We start from the raw sequence: 21455 nt of genomic DNA, 5'->3' as shown, positions 1-21455 counted from the left end.
TTGGAATGGGAGAAGTTTCTAGAGGTTTCCACCCCAAAGGTGCTTGGAATTTCCTGCCTCCCTGCCCTGGCCCCAGCTTGTCTGCGGGCACAAGGGACTAGTGTCAAACCTTTTGTGAGTGTGCTCTGGCAGAGGGTTTGTGATGTGCAAGCATGGTAGGTGACAACTTCACCCCGATCAAGTCAGAGATGGCCCATTCTGCCAACACCTATTCCCAATGTATCCCTTATTAAATGTAATAAGGTAACCCCATGTTAGCATATGGGATAGGAAGGCCTTGCAGTAGTGAACAGTGAATTTAGGAGTTTTTCACTACCAGGACTGGTAAAAGTTAAAAATACATGTTCAACCTTTTAAATGCACTGCCCCCTGCCCTATGGGCTGTTTAGGGTCTACACTAGGGGTGAAATATGTATTAAAAAGTATGGCTTAGCCCTGGAAAAAGGTATTATTTTATCAACACACAAGGAGAGATAGAGGAAAAATGAAGCACATCCTCCTCTAACACTGTACTTCACATCTTTGTCTATGTGCAGATATATATGAAGTACTGACCAGTCTCATTCTACCAGGAACCTCCTGTACTTTAATAAGAATGAAACTGAAATTCCATTGGACTCTTAAAATGCCATGAGGTGATCGAAAATGACTTTGAGTGTTAGCCACCAACTGGTGTTATTAACTTTTTTAGTGTGTGACTACAGGGGAAGCCCGCCTCTAGCTAGACCATGATGTCATGAGTTTTCTCAAATTGGGTAAGTAATGTGGCAACAGATATGCACTCTTGCATGAAATGATACACCTTGTGTTTTACTGTTTTTAGAAAACATATATATGCACGGTCAGAGATTTTACTGATTTAGAGAGTGATGCAGTGCTTTTTTTCCTAGTGGCAATCGCCATTAGGTAGTTATAGTCACAACCTAGTTCCTATATAAAAGGCGTTTTGTACTTGCTTATATCTTTGGTGCTACTTGACAAATCTTCATGAAACGTTCCCAAAAAAATTGCCAGTTTTGGCAGCGCTGCCTGGAAAGCTTTGGGGTGATCTGTCCAGGGGGCTGGGAAAAAAGGGGGTCCCAAAACACATTTTCCCCATGAATTTTTCCATAGGGATTTTGAACAGCGATAGCGCAAAAACTACTGGACGGAATTACACCAAATTTGGCAGGAAGGTAGGTCCTGGTCCAGAAAGCCAGAAAAGGTGCTTTTTTGTTTTAGTGTAATCTGTTCTGTAGCTTTTGAGAAGGATTTGCGACCCCTAACGATCTCGTGCTCTGATCTGATTGGCTGACAACACTTAAACAACAGAATCTGTTGAAGTGTTGTCAGCCATCTTGGGACTCAACTTCAGCCGAGTCCCAAAAAAAAAGTACAAAACAAAACAAAAGGGGCCTGGGTACGAACACCCTGACCAATTAGCTCTGGTGGTGGGGTCCCAAATGGACTCCCCCAGGGCTAAAAAGCATTTTTTGTAATTCTCCCACACTTCTTTAGTTTAATTCCCCCCGGGTGGGCCAAGCCCCGGGGGCCTTTAAAAAAAAAAAACAGGGGCCTCCTGGCCTCCCCCTCACTGCCCTGGAAGCGCCACCTTCCTAGGGCTTTAATGTAATAAGCAGGTGGGGGGCTGTCTACCCCCCGCTGTCCCTAGGACTACCACCCCTGGGGCAACACTATAGTTGGAGCCAGGGGCCATGTGGCCCCCGCACCCTGGGGACCACCACCCCTGGGCCAAATGTTTAAAAAAATAAAGGGAATCCCTATGAGACCCCCGTACCCTGGGGACCACCACCCCTGGGGCTAAGTTCTCGTTGGAAGGGTGCCGCACGGCCCCCCTCTTGGGGCCACAGATGGCCCTTGGGACCGCCACCCCCAGAGCCGGCTCCTGCTATGTCCTGGGGTGCGTCAGATCGCCGGCCAAACCCACATGCGCACTTAGGTGCACTCTCCACTCCTCCCACCTCCTGTAGCCCAGCCCCTCCCCTTCTCTGCACTGCTGTGCCAGAAGCAGAAAGATAAAACAATAGAAAACAAATCTTTTATTTTTCTGCTTCTCTCTCAGCCAGTAGGGCGACGCTCCTTTGCCTTAGCGAAGGAGCCACCCCTGATTAGTAGTTCCAGGGGGCTTTCTACCCATATTTCAAGTTGGAACCTAATCGGGGAGATTAGATGAATTAGGAATACTGCACCCCAATCCTATAGTTATTCCCTATTTTTACTAGAATTTTACCTGGACAGAGCATCCTGTTAAAATATACTGGATCAGTCAAATTAACAGAATCCTATAGTTATTCCCTATTTCGACTAGTATTTTACCTGGACACAGCATCCTGTTGAAATATACTGGATCAGTCGAATTAACTGAAAAATCCTAATCCCAGGTTGGCGGGTAAATCATACAATGTGGGCAATCGGTGCTACATAATAGTCTGCAATAGGTATTTTTTATGCCACTTATATAATAATATTAAATTATGGATGCTGCAGTCTTCTCCCTTCTTTCTATTCCCATTTCAGTTCGATTTGGCTTATGAAAAACATGACACAACGAGTTTGAAAGTTGAATGTGAGTGTTTAAATTAACAATAGGCTATGGCGAAATTTGAGTCATTTCCTTTGTGGAATTTACATGAAATGTCAAAAAAATGAGCAAACTTACACTTTATTATGTGAAATGCTACTCTAACAATTTGAAGTATTTTTTAGCGTTCCAGTTTCCATTTTAGGAGTGAGGATACATTGTATGCTAAAAACCAGTGTAAAATTGCATGTGATGTGAGCAACAGCTATTCGCTTTCGTTTCGTTTTGCGTTGTTCCCATGTTCCGATGATAGGATTTTTACTCAAATAAAATCTCAGTTACGTAACGTGGCATAGCGGTGTAATCTTCAGAATTTGTAGAACAATGCGAACGTGAAACTCTGGAAATTATGCTAGCATGAAAGCAATTTTGCCTGGGGCTCAGGTCACAATGTTTTCCTTCCTTTGTGGGGTTGTGTTCCTGTTAGAAATTTGTCACCCAACCACTTCCACTCTAGTCACTATATATATATATATATATATATATCTATATATATATATATCTATATATATATATATATTTTTTTGCACGTTATTTTACTTGGGTCTTCTTTAATTTTTACCTTATGTTGATCCTTGCCTATGCCTGAAGTCGGTCTATTTTGAATGCATTCTCTGCTATATCTTTGGAAATAGTTTGTAATTTATCCAGTTGTTGCCTAGGAATGCTTAGTGTACCCAGTTTTGCCATAGCCGGGTGGCACACAGTTATAGTTCAGTGCTGATTTTCACTAACTGGGCTTCATTTATGAACGGATCATTCACAGTTCTGGTCGGACTGTGTACTGGCGGGCAAGGTGAGCTCCTGCAGAGCTGTGGGATATAGACATTGTAGAATATGTAAGGTGACCAGACGTCCCAGATCAATATCCTTTCCAGGCATCCTGATACTTTTACTGTAAATAAATACATGTCCTGTTTTGGTGTTTTTTTCTTAAAGGCCCTGATGAGAGCTCACATTAATAAGCGTTTAGTGCATGCTCACGTTTTCATCAGCTCTTTTCTCCCTAAGGACTGGAGGTGAGTTCTGTAAACAGTCCTCTTCTGTGCTGCCTCACCTCTTTGACACAGCACAGCAGGTTTTAAAGAGGGGTAATTCATTGTCCCAGTAACCCATCAGCCAAGCCCAAGCATGCCCTCAGTCTCATCACAGCCCGCGGGACAGGGAATTTTTTCATCTACGAGTCAGAGGTTGGCACAAAGGGGCTCTGAATGTTTTTTTGTATTCTCAGTGGAAATACATATTAAGGCTTCGCAAGTAGTTTTGTCATGTTTTGCCTTCTGGTACTGGTAGACGTGACCATTATAAATACAGGACCTCACATCTCCGAAAGAAAAGTGGTTTATGCATTTCATGTGTCATGTTATACAACTTGAAATCGTCGCTGTCTTTCTCTTTATTATATGGAAAGAAGTGCACAGCGCCAAAAATGCTGATCTTTTGTATATGTAGTCTTTATAAAAAAATAATAATAATAGGTTGTCGCGTGTGGCAGCGTAGTCCTTCTGTGTTGATATGTGCTGTGTCCTGTGCCTTCATTGTCCATGGTGGGCATAAACAGTCCTACTTCTATGTCTGATGTCGTCCCGGATTTTTGGTTCAGAAAATATAGTCACCATAAGAATATGCCATAAGGGAAATCGATGGGTGTCTGGCGGCCTCAAGGACAAGTTAGTCCTGGTGAGGTTTCTCTCTCAAGCCTAGACCCCTCTGCACCACACATGAAGGCTAATGTAGCCATTATTAATCCACTCCGTGTTTCTCACATGAGTGTTGGCAGAGCTACCAAGTGGGCCTTATTCAATGAAGTTAGCTTTTTGTCAGTCTTGGTTTCTCACCATTATTTATAGGTAAGCTTGCTGGAACTTGTAGACACCTATATATAAAGGGAAAAGTGAAACTCCACGTCGCTAAGTGTGTTTAGTGCTGCTGACTGAAAACCGAGAAGTATATGCATGTGTGTTTTACATGAAGGGATGTCTCCTGCCCAGAGCTATTCCTTTCACAGTTAATCATGTCAGCAAGTTGCATGTATGGCGACGACCCATGAGTTGCACTCAGGCCTGACAGAAGGCGGCCTTTAAGGACTCTTTCACTCAAGAGATGAGGCTTTCGCCAAAGAATGCCCATTCACTCATCGTCTTGCTCGGGTTTCACAGCTCCTTCTGAGGTGTGACATTCTGCATCTCACACACCGCCCATATCACGTGAACAAAGAATGTCACGGACAGGGCCAAGCCTGGGAAGAAGGCTTTCATATGCCTCGGCAGCCCCGTCATCAAACTCCCTATGCAGCCGTCCGTACACAGCCTGTATTTGTTTAGGAAGTCCTCACTACACAACCTGTGTTTGTTTAGCAGACCCCCGGGAGGGGAGATCCACTTCAAAGGTGCGCCATACATAACCTGATAACAAACTCAAGCCTTTCTGTCAAAGCTTCTCGAATTTCGCACTTAGGAATATAAAAAAAACAGACTGTGACATTTTGCCCTCAAAGTGCGATAAAAAATTATAGAATGGCTGATGCTGTGTAAAAGCTTCTTGGCCATAGCTCTGAATGAGCGGATGCAGAGGAGTACCCCAGGATGATTTTTAAATTAGGAAGTGAGTTCCAGGTTTGTCTTTGGAACAGCCTTGTGAGAATTCACTTTGTACAGCTGCAACGCCCCCTCCCACATGTTTGCCATCACAAATGAGATATGTAGAAATAGCACTAAGACTTCCGAGGGACTTAGCCTCTAGGTAAACAGTGCACTTTCCTTTTTTTTGCAGTTTGATATGGCGCGAACTCGACCCAAAGGTATTGGAGCACTTTACATAAGCACCACTTATGTTACACAAGGTGTTAGAAATGGGGTTTCTGGTTGGGTAGGGTATACACTTTAGCCAGGCAGGACCGACCACTCTAGTCAGGGCAAGTCAGTTACACAACAAAGATTACCTGTGGTCACCCTCTGGTAGCAGTGCTTTTCAGGAAATGCATTTGAGCACCATAATATTTTACGTACTGTTAAATGTATGTAAGCATATAAACACACGCACACGCACACGTGTATATATATATATATATATATATATATATATATATATATTTTATTTTTCTATACTTAACATGTTCATAGGTCACTGAATATTTCTAGATAAGTTGTTTGATTAGATGCCTATGAGTCTCTGTTTTTATTTTATCTATCACAATAGGTCAATATTATCTTAACTATTTATAAGCATTTCACTATTGAAATATTGACGAAAGATACAATAATGTTCTAAAAGTACTCAAGTAAATGAACTTCAAATACTGCAACTCTTGAAATTCTGTGTTTATACAATACAACTTTAAATCTCATTTTATTATAATCCTTACACATATATTCTCATACTATGTAATCATGTATCTCTATATTTACTACTTTAGTCCTACTGTCTCACCATCACCCTATACCTCTAGTTCCACCCTCGGACTCATCGCAAACCGATTCCATTTCTGTGATCTCCAAAATAACCTCCCTAGACTTTTCCCCCCTATACCCCTCGTGGCTCACCCCAAACCTCAGTTTACTACTACGATCTCCCAAAAAACACTACTAAATTCTCACTCATTTTTCTCTCTTTTGACTCATCCGAAACCCCATTTTACTACTATGATCTCCCTAACCCCTTTCTACATACTCTTCCATACTCCACCTCTCTTTTACTCACCCCAAACTTCGTCTTATTATTATAATCTCCCAAATAAGACTACTGAATTCTTCCCTCCTCTATCGCTCCATTATTCTATTCAATCCAACCAACAGACTCACATGTCCTCTGCTCAAATTAACTCATATCTTCCTATACTAATATTATACTCATATTTCCCTATATTAATCCACCACTAACCTTTTGGGTTCCGAAGTAGCGTGCTACTCACCGAAAATCACTTCAACACCTCGTCAGGGTTAGTAAGCGCAATATAAATACAATTACAATAAGGTCAGAATGTTAGGAATGCAATTAGCCCTTTTCAAGAAATGCATGTTACACACAGTAAGAACACAATGTTAGACATGCAATCAGCACTATCTGAACATGGGGCACAGAAACAACTGTGTTCCCATAACAACCGTTATGGTATCCCATTGACTGCACCAGTAGAACACAAGACTCAGAAGTGCCTGTTTGTGTTTTAGGCTTGGTGCAGTAACTCTGGGGAATTCCAATGAGCTCCGGCGGAATTCAGAGTTCTGAAGCCAACAAAATGAAGGTCAGAAAAACAGGAGGAAATAGGCAAAAAGTTTGGGGTAACTCTGCAAAAAGGGCCAGGTCCAACACAACCCCCCCTCCAGCCTAATGCCAGGGTATACTAATCAATATCTTGATGGGCTTCCCTGCTTAGGCCGATAGAACATGGACCCTGGCCCACTACTGTAGTGACAAGTGCCAGTTCTATGCCTCTCTGAACCCAGTCGGATCCCTCTATCTATGCTCTCAGGGCCCACTAAGCTAACCCTTGGGGAATGCTTCCCCTCATCTGTGGACTCCATCTGTAAAGTGCCTAACTTTAATTTGCTCACAGATGCATCCCAGTAGGCAGACAGTACCACCATGACCAACAAAGTGATGTGGCTCATTCCACCCCTTGGGTCTTACTTCTTTCCCTAACCCAAGGAAAACTCTGTCCATAAGGACAGCAACCAAAACAGGCCAGTGACAGCTGTCAGTGTCCAGACCCAGGCCCCAGGCCATCCAGGGGTCTCTGTCCTCTGTGGTTTCTCAGAATGGTGGGGCTGTAGCCCCAGGTGCTTCACATCCTTTCTCTACTCCACTTCCCACCAGTTCATGTGTGGTATCCTAAAACTTGTCCCCCAGCTCAGGGTCTGTACCCTGGGGCAAGACAGGAGCCAGGGATAAGTCCTTCCTCCCTCTGTTCCGCCTTTTAGGGTTTGCTACTCCCATTTTGGGAGTGGTACCCCCAGAATCCAGAACTGTCAGGGCACTTGTGGCAGTCATCCTGCTCAGTTTTCCCACCAGTTCAGGGGTGCTATCATGCAGCTGGTCCTCCGGCCCAGGGTATGTACCCTTAGGCTGAACAGGGGTTAGGGGTGTATCCTGCCTCTTCCTACCCCTCCATCTTGGCTTCTGCACCTTCCTCTGTGGAGTGGTACTGCCAGACATCAGAACTGGTTGGATGCTGGTATCAATCGCAACCCCCCCAAGTGGATGGTCTCCCAATACAGATAGACTCCCTTCCTGTTGCTTCCTCTGGGAAGTATCCAGGCTGTGAGACTGGGTTTAGGGCACCCTGGGCCTCTGCCCACCCCCACATCTCCTCCTAACATGAGAAGGGACATGGGACCCTTTAACCAGCATACCACAATGGGACCTGTCTGGGCTACTGTGAACCTCCCCCACCCACATTTGGGGGGAACCTGAGACACCCCCTCCAAAGTCACTCCCAAATGCCTTTTCAGACCCTCTGGTACTCACCCAGAGGTCTGCCTCCTTTGCAAGTTTCCTGGGGTCAGAGAACTTACACTCCAACAGGTGTTGGCACAGCTCTGGAAAACAACAGAGGAACATGCGCTCTCTAACATTTGTACAGCCCTTCAAAAGTGTATACTGTGCTACCCTTCACCCATCCATCGAATGGTCTGTAAAATACTCCACAAATTCCTCCTAAGACTGGTGAGTTTCCAGATGCCCCTGAACCTCAACCTAAACTCTTCTGGGGTGAATCCACACTTTGTTATCAGTGATTCCTTCATGAGGGTATGCCACTTCCTTCTAGGGCCAGTAGGGCAACCCTCCCATCACCAAGAATATAACTCCACATGACAGTTCCCCAATCCTTCACAGAGATTATGTGCACCTCTAGAGCTGCTTCATACTCCTGAAACTACTGATGTATGTCACCCCCCTCCTTGAAGCTAGGCACCAAGTCTCTGGATATGTCAATGGTATCTTTAACACTGGACATATTACTTTTGCTGCTTCCACTGGACTCTACTTGCAGTGCTTGTAAGTCCAGAACTTTCAAACTATGCTTATGGGCCAATTTCCTCCCCCAACAGCCGAATTTTCCCTGGCGAAGGCCCTTTCAGCCTCTGCCATCCTCTCCTCAGCTAAGGCTCCGTCTGACCCAGCCCTTTTACCTCTATAGCCAGCAGGGGCAGCTGCAGCCTCAGGTCCCTCTCAGCCTGCCTGTCCTTGAGCTCCTCAGGGGACAGGGTGTGGAAGGTGACACTGCTCCCACAAATAGATCCAAGAAGGGCTCCATATTTATACAGTCCCCTCTCACTTCTGGAGCCCCTACCCAGTCATTTACTCCCTTCTCTTCAAACTCCTCTAGACCACTGCCTTCTTGGAGTGCTAATTGGGAACCCTCCTGCTCCCAAGTTCTTACTGATCTCTGGGTCCTCTTCAGGGTCTTCCCCAAAATTACCACCCTCCTGGTCCTCTGTTGACTCTTTTTTTTCCAGTGTGCCATTTCAAAATGATACATGGCTTCCCCAAGGTCATACATAGTGGATTACCCACTCACAACTACTCCCTTGCCCCTGCAGAACCGTGTCAACTCCTCCTCACCATAAACAATAGTTTGTTGAGATCAATTGTAATTGTAATTGTAATCGTATTTATATAGCGCTTACTACCCCTGACGAGGCGTCGAAACGCTTTTCGATGAGTAGCACGCTACTCCGGTACCCAACAAGAATTAGTGATGGATTAGTATAATTTAAATAAGGAGTACAGTTTTAGTATTATTATGAGTTAATTTGAGTTGCGGATATGAGAGTTTGTTAGTTAGATTGACTGGAGTAATGGAGGGGTGGAGGAGGAAAGAAATCCAGAAGTGTTAGTTGGGAGTTTATCCTTCATTTACTCAATCCAAAGGCTTGAGATGAATAAAAGGGGAGCGGAGGAGAAAGAGGATGTGGAAGGGTTAGGGAGAGCATAGTAGTAGGGTGAGATGAATGCAGGAGAATTTAGTAGGGTTGTGTGGGAGGTCACAGAGGTAGAGTGAGGTTTGGTGAGTTAGATGTGGAGGTGGAGGGAAGAGCTTAGGTAGAGATATTTAGGAGATGAAAGTGGTCGAAGGGATTTGGGATGAGTCCGAGTGAGAATGGAGGATAGTTTGATAGAGACATGACATAAGAGTGATGAGTAGATAAGTGTGATAAAAAGAGAGCAGAAATTCATAGATATCTAGTATAACAACCCATGCAATGATCCACAAACATGCCAGGCACAGAAACAACATATACACATACATACACATATATATATATATATTTATACACACACACACACATGAATAGACACACATATGCACATACAATACATAATTAGAATCATGGGTAAAAAATACTTAGTCAGACAGGTTTAAAAGAGTGTGTGTGTATTTTATTGTTATTGGTTTAGTTTCTGTAAAATGAGCATCGTGGCCTACCCAACCGGAGTATTTTCTACGAGTATGTCAGTAAGCGTTACCTAGCATGTTTTATATGCCCCGTTTATATTGTACACTAAGGGTACGTGATGGGCCACGGGGTAAGCGTCTCCAGCAACCTTGTGTGCCTTTGGCAATGTGATTGTTACTAGTGCGTCTTTGTGGAGATGTCCTTGTGCTTCTGAGCATCAACAACGCACCACCGGAATCGGCGGTAAACGCATTGGGGTCGTTTTGGAAAGCTATCCATCATCCTGGTAAAAGCCGGGAATTCCTTTACCTACTTCGAGGGTGTACGGGCGTGGCTCAGCGGGCGCAGCTTACTACTGCTTTATAAAGGGAGAACCTTCTACTCTGTGTCTCCAGCAGAGGAAGATAGAACCCGAGCGTCACAGTCAGATACAGATTACGCTCCAGTACATCATCAGTTCACCTCCAGGAAGGATTCTAGATCTTTTCTGCTATGGGATCTCTGAGCGTACAGCCTTGCTTTATCTTTGCCAAGCCCAAGAGTTAGGGTGGCTTGTCCTTTCCAGAGGCTGAGCTTCAACTGCGGCACCTGCTACGTTTATATTTCTAAGTGCTTCCTGTTGAGGTTTAGTTTCTGTAAAATGAGCATCGTGGTCTACCCAACCGGAGTATTTTCTGCGAGTATGTCAGTAATCGTTACCTATCATGTTTTATACGCCCTGTTTATATTGTACACTAGAGGTACGTGATGGGCCACGGGGTAAACGTCTCCAGCAACCTTGTGTGCCTTTGGCAATGTTATTGTTACTAGTGCGTCTTTGTGGAGATGTCCTCGTGCTTCTGAGCATCAACAACGCACCACCGGAGTCGGCGGTAAACGCATTGGGGTCGTTTTGGAAAGCTGTCCATCATCCTGGTAAAAGGCGGAAATTCCTTTACCTACTTCGAGGGTGGACGGGGCGTGGCTCAGCGGGCGGAGCTTACAGGTGCTTTATAAAGGGAGAACCTTCTACTCTGTGTCTCCAGGAGAGGAAGATAGAAACCGCGTGTCACAGTCAGATACAGATTACGTTCCAGTACATCATTAGTTCACCTCCAGGAAGGATTCTAGATCTTTTTCTGCTATGGGATCTCTGAGCGCACAGCCTTGCTTTATCTTTGCCAAGCCCAAGAGTTAGGGTGGCTTGTCCTTTCCAGAAGCTGAGCTTCAACTGCGGCATCTGCTACGTTTATATTTCTAAGTGCATCCTTTGAGGTTTAGTTTCTGTAAAATGAGCATCGTGGCCTACCCAACCGGAGTATTTTCTACGAGTATGTCAGTAGGCGTTACCTAGCATGTTTTTTTACGCCCCGTTTATATTGTACACTAAGGGTACGTGATGGGCCACGGGGTAAACGTCTCCAGCAACCTTGTGTGCCTTTGGCTATGTGATTGTTACTAGTGCGTCTTTGTGGAGATGTCCTCGTGCTTCTGAGCATCAACAACGCACCACCGGAAATCAGCGGTAAACGCAGTGGGGTCGTTTTGGAAAGCTGTCCATCATCGTGGTAAAAAGGCGGGAATTCCTTTACCTACTTCGAGGGTGGACGGGGCGTGGCTCAGCGGGCGGAGCTTACAGGTGCTTTATAAAGGGAGAACCTTCTACTCTGTGTCTCCAGCAGAGGAAGATAGAACCCGCGCGTCACAGTCAGAAACAGATTACGCTCCAGTACATCCTCAGTTCACCTCCAGGATGGATTCTAGATCTTTTCTGCTATGGGATCTCTGAGCGCACAGCCTTGCTTTATCTTTGCCAAGCCCAAGAGTTAGGGTGGCTTGTCCTTTCCAGAAGCTGAGCTTCAACTGCGGACCTGCTATGATTATATTTGTAAGTGTTTCCTTTGAGGTTTAGTTTCTGTAAAATGAGCATCGTGGCCTACCCAACCGGAGTATTTTCTACGAGTATGTAAGTAAGCGTAACCTAGCATGTTTTTATACGCCCCGTTTATATTGTACACTAAGGGTACTTGATGGGCCACGGGGTAAACGTCTCCAGCAACCTTGTGTGCCTTTGGCAATGTGATTGTTACTAGTGCGTCTTTGTGGAGATGTCCTCGTGCTTCTGAGCATCAACAACGCACCACCGGAAATCGGCGGTAAACGCAGTGGGGTCGTTTTGGAAAGCTGTCCATCATCGTGGTAAAAGGCAGGAATTCCTTTACCTACTTCGAGGGTGGACGGGGCGTGGCTCAGCGGGCGGAGCTTACAGGTGCTTTATAAAGGGAGAACCTTCTACTCTGTGTCTCCAGCAGAGGAAGATAGAACCCGCGCGTCACAGTCAGATACAGATTACGCTGCAGTGCATCATCAGTTCACCTCCAGGAAGGATTCTAGTTCTTTTCTGCTATGGGATCTCTGAGCGCACAGCCGTGCTTTATCTTTGCCAAGCCCAAGAGTTAGGGTGGCTTGTCCTTTCCAGAAGCTGAGCTTCAACTGCAGCACCTGCTACGATTATTTTGTACACTAGGGGTTCGTGATGGGCCACGGGGTAAACGTCTCCAGCAACCTTGTGTGCCTTTGGCAATGTTATTGTTACTAGTGCGTCTTTGTGGAGATGTCCTCGTGCTTCTGCGCATCAACAACGCACCACGTGAATCGGCGGTAAACGCAGTGGGTCGTTTTGGAAAGCTGTCCATCATCCTGGTAAAAGGCGGGAGCGCACAGCCTTGCTTTATCTTTGCCAAGTCCGAGAGTTAGGGTGGCTTGTCCTTTCCAGAAGCTGAGCTTCAACTGCGGCACCTGCTACGATTATATTTGTAAGTGCTTCCTTTGAGGTTTAGTTTCTGTAAAATGATCATCGTGGCCTACCCAACCGGAGTATTTTCTACGAGTATGTCAGTAAGCATAACCTAGCATGTTTTATACGCCCCGTTTATATTGTGCACTAAGGGTACGTGATGGGCCACGGGCTAAAACGTCTCCAGCAACCTTGTGTGCCTTTGGCAATGTGATTGTTACTAGTGCGTCTTTATGGAGATGCCCTCGTGCTCCTGCGCATCAAGAACGCACCACCTGAATCGGCGGTAAACGCAGTGGGGACCCTTTGGAAAGCTGCCCATCACCCTGACAAGGCGGGAAGACCTTTGCTACTACAAGGGTGGGCGGGGCTTTACCCAGCGGGCGGAGCTTACAGATGATTTATAAAGGGAGAATCCTGCACTCTGCTGTCGCTAGGAGAGGAAGACAGAACCCACTCGTCACAGTCAGATTACGCGCCAGCGCATCATCAATTCACCTCCACGAAGGATTCAAGTTGTTTTTCTGGTATGGAATCTCCGAGCGCACAATTCTGCTTTGCCTTTGCCAAGCCCAAGAGTTAGGGTGGCTTGTCCTTTCCAGAAGCGGAGCTTCAACTGTGACACCGGCGACGTTTATATTTGTAAGTGCTTCCTGTTTCGGTCTAGTTTCTGTAAAATGAGCATCATGGCATCCCCAACTGGAGTATTTTCTACCAGTAAGTCATTATGGGTTACCTAGCGTGTTCAAACGCCCCTTTTGTATTGTACAGTTAGGCTATGTGATGGACCACGGGGTAAACGTCTCCTGCAACCTTGTGTGCCTTTGGCAATGCGTTTGTTACTCGTGCGTCTTTATGGAGATTCCCTTGTTTTCCTGCGCATCAAAAGCGCACAAACGTGTTTTGCCTTTGCCAAACCCAAGAGTTAGGGTGGCTTGTCCTTTCCAGAAGCGGAGCTTCAACTAGGGCACCTGCGACTTTATATTTGTAAGTGCTTCCTGTTTAGGTCTAGTTTCTTTAAAATGAGCATCATGGCCTACACAACCGGAGTATTTTCTACCAGTAAGTCAGTAAGCGTCACCTAGCATGTTTTAAACGCCCTTTTTGTATTGTACACTAAGGCTACGTGATGGACCACGGGGTAAACGTCTCCAGCAACCTTGTGTGCCTTTGGCAATGCGGTTGTTACTCGTGCGTCTTTATGGAGATGCCCTCGTGCTCCTGCGCATCAAGAGAGCACAAACGTGTTTTGCCTTTGCCAAACCCAAGAGTTAGGGTGGCTTGTCCTTTCCAGAAGTGGAGCTTCAACTAGGGCACCTGTGACGTTTATATTTGTAAGTGCTTCCTGTTTAGGTCTAGTTTCTGTAAAATGAGCATCATGGCCTACACAACCGGAGTATTTTCTTCCAGTAAGTCATTAAGGGTTACCTAGCATGTTTAAACGCCCCTTTGGTATTGTACACTAAGGCTACGTGATGGACCACGGGGTAAACGTCTCCAGCAACCTTGTGTGCCCTTGGCAATGCCATTGTTACTAGTGCGTCTTTGTGGAGATGCCCTCGTGCTCCTGCGCATCAAGAACGCACCACCTGAAATGGCGGAAAACGCAGTGGGGGCCCTTTGGAAAGCTGCCCATCACCCTGACAAGGCGGGAAGACCTTTGCTACTATGAGGGTGGGCGGGCTTTACCCAGCGGGCGGAGTTTACAGATGATTTATAAAGGGAGAACCCTGCACTCTGCTGTCGCTAGGAGAGGAAGATAGAACCCACTCGTCACAGTCAGATTACGCGCCAGCGCATCATCAATTCACCTCCACGAAGGATTCAAGTTGTTTTTCTGGTATGGAACCTCCAAGCGCACACTTCTGTTTTGCCTTTACCAAGCCCAAGAGTTAGGGTGGTTTGTCCTTTCCAGAAGCGTAGCTTCAACTGGGACACCTGCGACGTTTATATTTGTAAATGCTTCTTGTTTCGGTCCATTTTCTGTAAAATGAGCATCATGTCATCCCCAACTGGAGTATTTTCTACCAGTAAGTCATTATGGGTTACCTAGCATGTTTAAACGCCCCTTTTGTATTGTACACTTAGGCTACGTGATGGACCACGGGGTAAACGTCTCCTGCAACCTTGTGTGCCTTTGGCAATGCGATTGTTACTCGTGCGTCTTTATGGAGATTCCCTCGTGCTCCTGCGCATCAAAAGCGCACAAACGTGTTTTGCCTTTGCCAAACCCAAGAGTTAGGGTGGCTTGTCCTTTCCAGAAGCGGAGCTTCAACTAGGGCACCTGCAACTTTATATTTGTAAGTGCTTCCTGTTTAGGTCTAGTTTCTTTAAAATGAGCATCATGGCCTACACAACCGGAGTATTTTCTACCAGTAAGTCAGTAAGCGTCACCTAGCATGTTTTAAACGCCCTTTTGTATTGTACACTAAGGCTACGTGATGGACCACGGGGTAAACGTCTCCAGCAACCTTGTGTGCCTTTGGCAATGCGATTGTTACTCGTGCGTCTTTATGGAGATGCCCTCGTGCTCCTGCGCATCAGGAGCGCACAAACGTGTTTTGCCCTTGCCAAACCCAAGAGTGTGCCTTTGGCAATGCGATTGTTACTCGTGCGTCTTTATGGAGATGCCCTCGTGCTCCGGCGCATCAAGAGCGCACAAACGTGTTTTGCCCTTGCCAAACCCAAGAGTTAGGGTGGCTTGTCCTTTCCAGAAGCGGAGCTTCAACTGGGACACCTGCGACGTTTATATTTGTAAATGCTTCCTGTTTCGGTCCATTTTCTGTAAAATGAGCATCATGTCATCCCCAACTGGAGTATTTTCTACTAGTAAGTCATTAAGGGTTACCTAGCATGTTTAAACGCCCCTTTTGTATTGTACACTTAGGCTACGTGATGGACCACGGGGTAAACGTCTCCTGCAACCTTGTGTGCCTTTGGCAATGCGGTTGTTACTCGTGCGTCTTTATGGAGATGCCCTCGTGCTCCTGCGCATCAAGAGAGCACAAACGTGTTTTGCCTTTGCCAAACCCAAGAGTTAGGGTGGCTTGTCCTTTCCAGAAGCGGAGCTTCAACTAGGGCACCTGCAACTTTATATTTGTAAGTGCTTCCTGTTTAGGTCTAGTTTCTTTAAAATGAGCATCATGGCCTACACAACCGGAGTATTTTCTACCAGTAAGTCAGTAAGCGTCACCTAGCATGTTTTAAACGCCCTTTTGTATTGTACACTAAGGCTACGTGATGGACCACGGGGTAAACGTCTCCAGCAACCGTGTGTGCCTTTGGCAATGCGATTGTTACTCGTGCGTCTTTATGGAGATGCCCTCGTGCTCCTGCGCATCAGGAGCGCACAAACGTGTTTTGCCCTTGCCAAACCCAAGAGTGTGCCTTTGGCAATGCGATTGTTACTCGTGCGTCTTTATGGAGATGCCCTCGTGCTCCGGCGCATCAAGAGCGCACAAACGTGTTTTGCCCTTGCCAAACCCAAGAGTTAGGGTGGCTTGTCCTTTCCAGAAGCGGAGCTTCAACTGGGACACCTGCGACGTTTATATTTGTAAATGCTTCCTGTTTCGGTCCATTTTCTGTAAAATGAGCATCATGTCATCCCCAACTGGAGTATTTTCTACTAGTAAGTCATTAAGGGTTACCTAGCATGTTTAAACGCCCCTTTTGTATTGTACACTTAGGCTACGTGATGGACCACGGGGTAAACGTCTCCTGCAACCTTGTGTGCCTTTGGCAATGCGGTTGTTACTCGTGCGTCTTTATGGAGATTCCCTCGTGCTCCTGCGCATCTGAAGCGCACAAACGTGTTTTGCCTTTGCCAAACCCAAGAGTTAGGGTGGCTTGTCCTTTCCAGAAGTGGAGCTTCAACTAGGGCACCTGTGACGTTTATATTTGTAAGTGCTTCCTGTTTAGGTCTAGTTTCTTTAAAATGAGCATCATGGCCTACACAACCGGAGTTTTTTCTTACAGTAAGTCATTAAGGGTTACCTAGCATGTTTAAACGCCCCTTTGGTATTGTACACTAAGGCTACGTGATGGACCACGGGGTAAACGTCTCCAGCAACCTTGTGTGCCTTTGGCAATGTGATTGTTACTAGTGCGTCTTTATGGAGATGCCCTCGTGCTCCTGCGCATCAAGAACGCACCACCTGAATCGGCGGTAAACGCAGTGGGGACCCTTTGGAAAGCTGCCCATCACCCTGACAAGGCGGGAAAACCTTTGCTACTACGAGGGTGGGCGGGGCTTTACCCAGTGGGCGGAGCTTACAGATGATTTATAAAGGGAGAACCCTGCACTCTGCTGTCGCTAGGAGAGGAAGACAGAACCCACTCGTCACAGTCAGATTACGCGCCAGCGCATCATCAATTCACCTCCACGAAGGATTCAAGTTGTTTTTCTGGTATGGAATCTCCGAGCGCACACTTCTGTTTTGCCTTTACCAAGCCCAAGAGTTAGGGTGGCTTGTCCTTTCCAGAAGCGTAGCTTCAAATGGGACACCTGCGACGTTTATATTTGTAAATGCTTCTTGTTTCGGTCCATTTTCTGTAAAATGAGCATCATGTCACCCCCAACTGGAGTATTTTCTACCAGTAAGTCATTATGTGTTACCTAGCATGTTTAAACGCCCCTTTTGTATTGTACACTTAGGCTACGTGATGGACCACGGGGTAAACGTCTCCTGCAACCTTGTGTGCCTTTGGCAATGTGATTGTTACTCGTGCGTCTTTATGGAGATTCCCTCGTGCTCCTGCGCATCAAAAGCGCACAAACGTGTTTTGCCTTTGCCAAACCCAAGAGTTAGGGTGGCTTGTCCTTTCCAGAAGCGGAGCTTCAACTAGGGCACCTGCAACTTTATATTTGTAAGTGCTTCCTGTTTAGGTCTAGTTTCTTTAAAATGAGCATCATGGCCTACACAACCGGAGTATTTTCTACCAGTAAGTCAGTAAGCGTCACCTAGCATGTTTTAAACGCCCTTTTGTATTGTACACTAAGGCTACGTGATGGACCACGGGGTAAACGTCTCCAGCAACCTTGTGTGCCTTTGGCAATGCGATTGTTACTCGTGCGTCTTTATGGAGATGCCCTCGTGCTCCTGCGCATCAGGAGCGCACAAACGTGTTTTGCCCTTGCCAAACCCAAGAGTGTGCCTTTGGCAATGCGATTGTTACTCGTGCGTCTTTATGGAGATGCCCTCGTGCTCCGGCGCATCAAGAGCGCACAAACGTGTTTTGCCCTTGCCAAACCCAAGAGTTAGGGTGGCTTGTCCTTTCCAGAAGCGGAGCTTCAACTGGGACACCTGCGACGTTTATATTTGTAAATGCTTCCTGTTTCGGTCCATTTTCTGTAAAATGAGCATCATGTCATCCCCAACTGGAGTATTTTCTACTAGTAAGTCATTAAGGGTTACCTAGCATGTTTAAACGCCCCTTTTGTATTGTACACTTAGGCTACGTGATGGACCACGGGGTAAACGTCTCCTGCAACCTTGTGTGCCTTTGGCAATGCGGTTGTTACTCGTGCGTCTTTATGGAGATGCCCTCGTGCTCCTGCGCATCAAGAGAGCACAAACGTGTTTTGCCTTTGCCAAACCCAAGAGTTAGGGTGGCTTGTCCTTTCCAGAAGCGGAGCTTCAACTAGGGCACCTGCAACTTTATATTTGTAAGTGCTTCCTGTTTAGGTCTAGTTTCTTTAAAATGAGCATCATGGCCTACACAACCGGAGTATTTTCTACCAGTAAGTCAGTAAGCGTCACCTAGCATGTTTTAAACGCCCTTTTGTATTGTACACTAAGGCTACGTGATGGACCACGGGGTAAACGTCTCCAGCAACCGTGTGTGCCTTTGGCAATGCGATTGTTACTCGTGCGTCTTTATGGAGATGCCCTCGTGCTCCTGCGCATCAGGAGCGCACAAACGTGTTTTGCCCTTGCCAAACCCAAGAGTGTGCCTTTGGCAATGCGATTGTTACTCGTGCGTCTTTATGGAGATGCCCTCGTGCTCCGGCGCATCAAGAGCGCACAAACGTGTTTTGCCCTTGCCAAACCCAAGAGTTAGGGTGGCTTGTCCTTTCCAGAAGCGGAGCTTCAACTGGGACACCTGCGACGTTTATATTTGTAAATGCTTCCTGTTTCGGTCCATTTTCTGTAAAATGAGCATCATGTCATCCCCAACTGGAGTATTTTCTACTAGTAAGTCATTAAGGGTTACCTAGCATGTTTAAACGCCCCTTTTGTATTGTACACTTAGGCTACGTGATGGACCACGGGGTAAACGTCTCCTGCAACCTTGTGTGCCTTTGGCAATGCGGTTGTTACTCGTGCGTCTTTATGGAGATTCCCTCGTGCTCCTGCGCATCTGAAGCGCACAAACGTGTTTTGCCTTTGCCAAACCCAAGAGTTAGGGTGGCTTGTCCTTTCCAGAAGTGGAGCTTCAACTAGGGCACCTGTGACGTTTATATTTGTAAGTGCTTCCTGTTTAGGTCTAGTTTCTTTAAAATGAGCATCATGGCCTACACAACCGGAGTTTTTTCTTACAGTAAGTCATTAAGGGTTACCTAGCATGTTTAAACGCCCCTTTGGTATTGTACACTAAGGCTACGTGATGGACCACGGGGTAAACGTCTCCAGCAACCTTGTGTGCCTTTGGCAATGTGATTGTTACTAGTGCGTCTTTATGGAGATGCCCTCGTGCTCCTGCGCATCAAGAACGCACCACCTGAATCGGCGGTAAACGCAGTGGGGACCCTTTGGAAAGCTGCCCATCACCCTGACAAGGCGGGAAAACCTTTGCTACTACGAGGGTGGGCGGGGCTTTACCCAGCGGGCGGAGCTTACAGATGATTTATAAAGGGAGAACCCTGCACTCTGCTGTCGCTAGGAGAGGAAGACAGAACCCACTCGTCACAGTCAGATTACGCGCCAGCGCATCATCAATTCACCTCCACGAAGGATTCAAGTTGTTTTTCTGGTATGGAATCTCCGAGCGCACACTTCTGTTTTGCCTTTACCAAGCCCAAGAGTTAGGGTGGCTTGTCCTTTCCAGAAGCGTAGCTTCAAATGGGACACCTGCGACGTTTATATTTGTAAATGCTTCTTGTTTCGGTCCATTTTCTGTAAAATGAGCATCATGTCACCCCCAACTGGAGTATTTTCTACCAGTAAGTCATTATGTGTTACCTAGCATGTTTAAACGCCCCTTTTGTATTGTACACTTAGGCTACGTGATGGACCACGGGGTAAACGTCTCCTGCAACCTTGTGTGCCTTTGGCAATGTGATTGTTACTCGTGCGTCTTTATGGAGATGCCCTCTTGATCCTGCGCATCAAGAACGCACCACCTGAATCGGCGGTAAACGCAGTGGGGGCCCTTTGGAAAGCAGGGGGGGGGGAGCCACAAACTAGCAAGGGAATTCACACAGTCATAGCAAAAACGATTTTGAAACAAACACCACTTTAAAAGAGGCCAGGCTGCCTGAAAACACAGAGAGTCCACAGTAAAACAAACACTTTTTGAACAATTAATACTATTTGACTAGAAAATATCTTTGGGCTCCTTACCTAGGTCTCTTTGCAATCCTTGAACACTGGGCTGTATCAGGACACAGGAGAGATGTACAGAGGAACACAAAATGGAGGTGCCTGTCTTTGGCCTTCCCTCCACAAACTTAAGGAGCCAGAGCAGGTGGGGGGGGCGGGTCTCAGGTGCAGCAGAGACTCAGGGAGCCAATCAGCTAAGTCCAGTCCCTGGGGCCTGGGGGGAGGCTATTGCTGCTCTATTCAGTATCTCCTTGGATACAGACAGGCTGAATCCACACTTCCAAGCTAGCAGAGTATACTTTTCAGGTGAGGGGGAGATTGTTTAAGAGACAAACACTGCAATAGTTCTGGGCGCACACTCTAAAATCGGGCTTTTTTAAGGCAAAAAATACAGGGGGGCTGACAGCTTTTAAGCACAATTTAATTCACACAAACAGATTAAAAACAGTCTCCTAAAACCACACTCTGAAAGATTTATGTAGTCTTTTTACTAAGAATAGGGGTGAAAAAAAGGGGGGCAGGTGGGGGGGGAAAAGGGGGAGGGGGAGCCACAAACTAGCAAGGGAATTCACACAGTCACAGCGAAAACGATTTTGAAACAAACACCACTTTAAAAGAGGCCAGGCTGCCTGAAAACACAGAGAGTCCACAGTAAAACAAACACTTTTTGAACAATTAATACTATTTGACTAGAAAATATCTTTGGGCTCCTTACCTAGGTCTCTTTGCAATCCTTGAACACTGGGCTGTATCAGGACACAGGAGAGATGTACAGAGGAACACAAAATGGAGGTGCCTGTCTTTGGCCTTCCCTCCAAAAAACTTAAGGAGCCAGAGCAGGTGGGGGGGGGGGGGGCGGGTCTCAGGTGCAGCAGAGACTCAGGGAGCCAATCAGCTAAGTCCAGTCCCTGGGGCCTGGGGGGAGGCTATTGCTGCTCTATTCAGTATCTCCTTGGATACAGACAGGCTGAATCCACACTTCCAAGCTAGCAGAGTCTACTTTTCAGGTGAGGGGGAGATTGTTTAAGAGACAAACACTGCAATAGTTCTGGGCGCACACTCTAAAATCGGGCTTTTTTAAGGCAAAAAATACAGGGGGGCTGACAGCTTTTAAGCACAATTGAATTCACACAAACAGATTAAAAAACCACACTCTG

The 21455-nt window shown here is 46.3% G+C and overlaps 1 protein-coding gene across 2 annotated transcripts in view; it reads left to right on the top strand.

Annotated features, from left to right (window-relative positions):
* GREM2 (gremlin 2, DAN family BMP antagonist) overlaps positions 1 to 21455 on the top strand; it is a 456926-nt gene that overhangs the window by 80863 nt on the left and 354608 nt on the right. The window contains exon 1 of one of the 2 annotated variants that reach the window (XM_069234687.1): positions 14887 to 19729. The exons of the other annotated variant lie outside the window; for it this stretch is intronic. The gene's annotated coding sequence lies outside the window, so the exon portion shown is untranslated. Of the gene's footprint in view, positions 1 to 14886; positions 19730 to 21455 lie in introns of those variants that run through there. 2 annotated transcript variants of the gene reach the window in all.

The sequence above is a fragment of the Pleurodeles waltl genome, chromosome 5 (assembly GCF_031143425.1).
Source record: "Pleurodeles waltl isolate 20211129_DDA chromosome 5, aPleWal1.hap1.20221129, whole genome shotgun sequence".
Lineage (NCBI taxonomy): Eukaryota > Metazoa > Chordata > Amphibia > Caudata > Salamandridae > Pleurodeles > Pleurodeles waltl.
This window is presented reverse-complemented; position numbering and strand designations above follow the sequence as displayed.